This window comes from Miscanthus floridulus, chromosome 9 (assembly GCF_019320115.1).
Source record: "Miscanthus floridulus cultivar M001 chromosome 9, ASM1932011v1, whole genome shotgun sequence".
Lineage (NCBI taxonomy): Eukaryota > Viridiplantae > Streptophyta > Magnoliopsida > Poales > Poaceae > Miscanthus > Miscanthus floridulus.
In genome coordinates this window covers 13,266,565-13,271,297 of record NC_089588.1, presented here as the reverse complement: position 1 = coordinate 13,271,297, position 4,733 = coordinate 13,266,565, and the positions used below count along the sequence as shown (strand labels likewise).

Sequence of the window (4,733 nt, the reverse complement as noted above, 5' to 3'; positions counted from 1 at the left end):
AGAATCACAAGGGCCAAACCCCATTTGGCAAACTATCCCCTTACTTTTGATGACCTACATGCACAAGTAAAAAAGAACCACCAAGGAACAATACACAAAGAGACACAAAATGAATTCATGTAGATTTGTTAGCATAGCAGACACTATCCATGCCATTGATCGCCTTGGCCAGCATGCGCCACCTGCTATTGGGGTCAGCATCACCGCCGCCATGACAGACAAAAGAGAGAGCATCGGTGGTAGAATGATTTTGTTTGTGTTGAGCGAGTTAGCAAGGAACCTAGTTTTGTTTTTAGTTGACTTAACTCAACCCATGCCCTCTTGGGTCCATCATTCCTTGCAATATGTATCAAAATTTGGCCCGATGCGAAGGGCAGATTAGTGACCGATCACTATTGTGTTTTCATGTAATGGCAGTTTAGTATAGAACCCAATTTGGTTCCCACATCAACATAGACAAAACAAAATTTTATGAACATGCCTGACGCCCATGAAAGTGGACATGAATAAGCATTTTTATTTACTCATATAACAAAGGAACTTAAACAGAAAGAATTACAAATAGAATATCCGCCATAAGCTATCGAATATATGTGTGTAAATTTCATCCGGACTGAATCATTTCACAAACGTGTCCTACTACTGGTGTCCCCGTGTCAAGCCCATATGTACACATCACTAATAGGAGGCTTGAAACGGGCCCTATTATCGGGCTTAGGACGGAAGATGCTGATGTCTCTGTTGTTCGCCTCCTGAAGCGGCCTCGCGTTGTCCTGCAGCAGGTAAAACACGCAAAGACGAGATTTGGTCAGGCTGAGAAAAACCAAAACCAGCGTAGATGCGCACAACGTCAATATTGGTTTAGATTCTAGCCATGTTTGAGTTTGAACAACGGGACGACGTGCAGTGGCAGCGACATATTTACTTTCCATTCCAGTAGAAAAACAGAGGCAAAAGTACGAGCAATCTTATCATGCGTGTGGACATTAACAAGTTGGCGAGATCGACTTACGTCGTGCACGGCTTCCCTGAGAAGCTCCAGCTGGTATTTGGATACGGTGCGAACCTGCAGAAAAGAGCCAACAACGCTTGAAAAACAGATGGAACCAGTACTAAAAATTTCCTCACCAACCCAAGCCAAGCCGACGGAAAAGAATGTATATGATATGAGTGATGATATATACATTCATCATATGATCGTGACGCGACCAACCAACCGACGCAAGTGTGTGTCAATAATACACGAGTCGTAAGTTGATCGAATGATGAGTGATGCATGTGAAAGTATACAATCAAAGGCCAATGCAAAGCAGCGTACCCTCTTGACGATGGTCCAGATGACCCCCTCGGTGCAGGGCGGCGTGGTGCGGTAGTAGACGCTGGCCCTGCCGCGCGCAAGCCAGGGGTCCACCACGCCGACGCGCTCCTCCCGGTCTCGCACGCCGGCGATCCGCCTGATGAAGGGCTCCAGGTGGTGGAGGAACGCGTCGTCGTGGCGGCCGACCTCGTAGAGGATGGCGATCACCGCTGCCTTGTTCTCGGCGCTCTCGTGCACCAGGTGCAGCTCCATGTCGTACCTGCGGCCGTCGACGGTGTGCTCGGCGGGCGAGTGCCAGTGCAGCTGCTTCAGGTGGTGCGCCGTGCCGTTGATCACAAGGCTCCCGGCGTCGCCCTCGAACCTCACCTGCAATCAACCGGCCGGCCGGTCAGAGACATGCATATATGGAGAATGGAGCTAATGACCATCAATAATCCTCCGACCTAGTACTACCTGCGAACGCTTCGCACCTGAATTTAATTTGCTCCTACTAATAAATGGACGGTACGGTGTATTATATGCTAACTAAACGTGAGAAGGACTGTTATTAATGCTCCCGGGCTCCCGGCCAAGCTGCGAACTGCATGCCGGTGTTAACGTACCATGATGTCGTGGCCGCGGTTGACGTTGGAGGCCTCCGCGGGACGGTAGGAGTGGCTGAGGTAGCCGAGGGAGCGCGCCAGCGAGACGCGCTCGTGGGAGAGGTCGATCGGGGACTCCATTCGCCCAGTGCGGCACGCCGCCCACTCCTTGATGTGGCCCCAGTGCTCCGGCCCGTGCTCGTCGCTGGGATGTAGCTGAACTCCTCATGCTTAGTTTCTTCCTGCGCTCTGGCGGCCGGCACGGCGGCGGAGAGCAGGAGGGCGTCAGCGAGGAGCACCGCGACAGCGAGGCGGAGGTGGCGAGCTGGAGACATGCTGCTGTGCTGCGCGGTGGGCGTAGTATGTTATCTTTGGTCGTTGTGCTAGGTGACAGAGGAACATGGAGGTACTTGCACTAGTAAAGAAACCACTTTTAATCCACTTCGAAATTTGGCTTTAGTCCCAGTATTTTTCGTGCTCGAGACTAGAGAAACCTTTAGTCCCGGTTGATAGTTTCAACTGGGACTAAAGGTCCCTGCCCAACGGCTACTGCGGCAGGCTTTTGCTGCAGAGAACCTTTAGTTCCGGTTGGAGCTACCAACCAGGACTAAAGGTTAACTTTTACTTCCGGTTGGTCCCTCCAACCGGGAGTAAAAGTCTACTCTCGGCTGGAGGCTCCGTCCGGGACTAGAAAGAGACCTTTAGTCCTGGTTGTTGTCTCCACCCAGAAATAAAGGTCCCCTCCTATATACCCTAGCCTACCTCCCTGTCTCCCTACCCGTCAGCCGCCCCTCACCCTCTCTCTTTCTCTCCTCCGACCCTCCCTCCCTTTCCACAGGCATCGTCCCTCTCTCTTTCTCCACCTCCCGTTCATGAACCCCTCTCTCATCGGCGTCAGGCAGCAGGGGCAATGCAGTGGCGGTCCTACGGCTCCTCAGCTCGCGTCGTCGTGTGCGCCCTCCCCAGATCCCGACGGCATGAGGTTGCGGCGCGCGCGCGGGGCCCTCAGCTCCCGGCGGCGCGCGCGGGCCCTCGCCCCAGCACCAGCTCCGGCCTAATCTCTCCTCTCCACCAATGACTTCTCAGATCCCGGTAGAGACGAGAGAGCTAGTGCCAGCTGCAATTGCCTTCGGTGTGCATCTTCATGCCTCCGTTCGCCTCTCAGTGACAGAGGAACATGGAGGTACTTCTTGCCTTCGGCCTGCATCTTCATGCCTCCGTTCCGAGTGGCGAAGCTACGTTATGTCGTAGGGGTCGGCATCTAGTATTCTATGAATTTTGGCCATTGTCGACCCCGGCAAAAAAAAATCCTGACCCCAGCGGCCCAACAGCCCAGCGTGCCGCAGAAGCCGCAAGAAATTCCACTTCGTGGACGTGATTCTATCTGGCCTGTATACAGGCAACAGCCCAGATTTCCCGTTTGGCCTCCTTTTCACCGATCCAGTTCTTTCATTCTCAGCATGACAGCTAGCCTCCCATCCCATCCGACGATCCAACTCCGCCTCTTGCCCTTGCCCCTTCGATCTTCCTGTCTTTTTCGTTATCGGGCGCGTCAATACATCATCTATTCTGACGGTGGCGGCGGCGCGGCGCCCCGCATCCTGTGAGGCGCTCCGCTCCATATATAGGGAACCTGAACGAGCCGGCGCGGTAACGCAAATCCCAAATTATTATTTTTATACGATGATCAAATCTGCACTCCATAGATTTAACTAATTTGATGTGAGTAGTGAGGTCTTAGGGGTTTTCTCTTTTTCTACCATAAATCTACTTCAAAATCAATCTGAATGGCTCACTAAGCCCTTGTTTAGTTGGAACCCAAATTCCAAAAAGTTGCTACAGTACTTGTCACATCGAATGTTTGCGGCCCGTGCATGGAGCATTAAATGTAGACAAAAAGAAAAACTAATTGCACAGTTTGGTGGGAAATTGCGAGACGAACGTTTTGAGTCTAATTAGTCCATGTTTGAACACTATTTGCCAAATAAAAACGAACGTGCTACAGTAGCCCCAAAATCCAAATTTCTCCAACTAAACAACAGCTAAATATGGTTGAGTATTGTGAAAATGTGATTTAGTGTTTGATGACGCTTTCAAATTTTAGAGTTCGATGGACTTTACTGATTCTTTGTTTGGATCCGTTAAACTTTTTATTAGCTGGGTGATTAACAAATGTTCAAAAAATCAAAATAGGCCGAGCGCCTCTCCCTGCGCGCCCTCTCCGCCCGGCCTTCACGCCCCAACGGCCGAGCACCTCTCCCTACGCGCCATCCCCGCATCGGCCTACGCGCCACGGCAGTCGAGCGCCCCGGCCTACGTGCCCCCTCTCCACCTCCGCCGGTGGCAGAGCGCCCGCAAGCCTCGACGGGGGCAATCTGGGTGTGGGGGTATTAACCCCTATACCCTTACGGCTAAGCTTGGGCCGGCCCGGATCAGTGGGTCCGGTCCACCAAAAGACGACGCGCGGCCCGGTCAACCTGTTCGGAGTCCCGCGCAAGGAGTCAAGACAGATTTGGCGATCAAGCAAGATCTTGGTCGGTTAGAATAGGAATCCTTATCCGACCACCTATGGCAATTGTAACTGACTAGGATTAGTTTCCAGATCTGTAACCCTGCCCCCCGGACTATATAAGGCGGGCAGGGGACCCCTCTAAAAAACATCTCTCATTGACATACAGCAATACAATCAGACGTAGGACGTAGGTATTACGCCTTCTTGGCGGCCGAACCTGGATAAAACCTCGTGTCTGTCTTGCGTCACCGTCTTGTTTGTGGCTTGCGCATCTGTCTGCCGACAATCTACTACCTTGGCCATACCCCTAGGTAGACTGCCG

General features: G+C 52.2%; 1 pseudogene; it reads right to left on the bottom strand.

Annotated features, from left to right (window-relative positions):
- Window positions 1–497: 497 nt before the first annotated feature.
- On the bottom strand, window positions 498–2,237 carry LOC136481379 (alpha carbonic anhydrase 7-like; annotated as a pseudogene).
- Window positions 2,238–4,733: the final 2,496 nt, after the last annotated feature.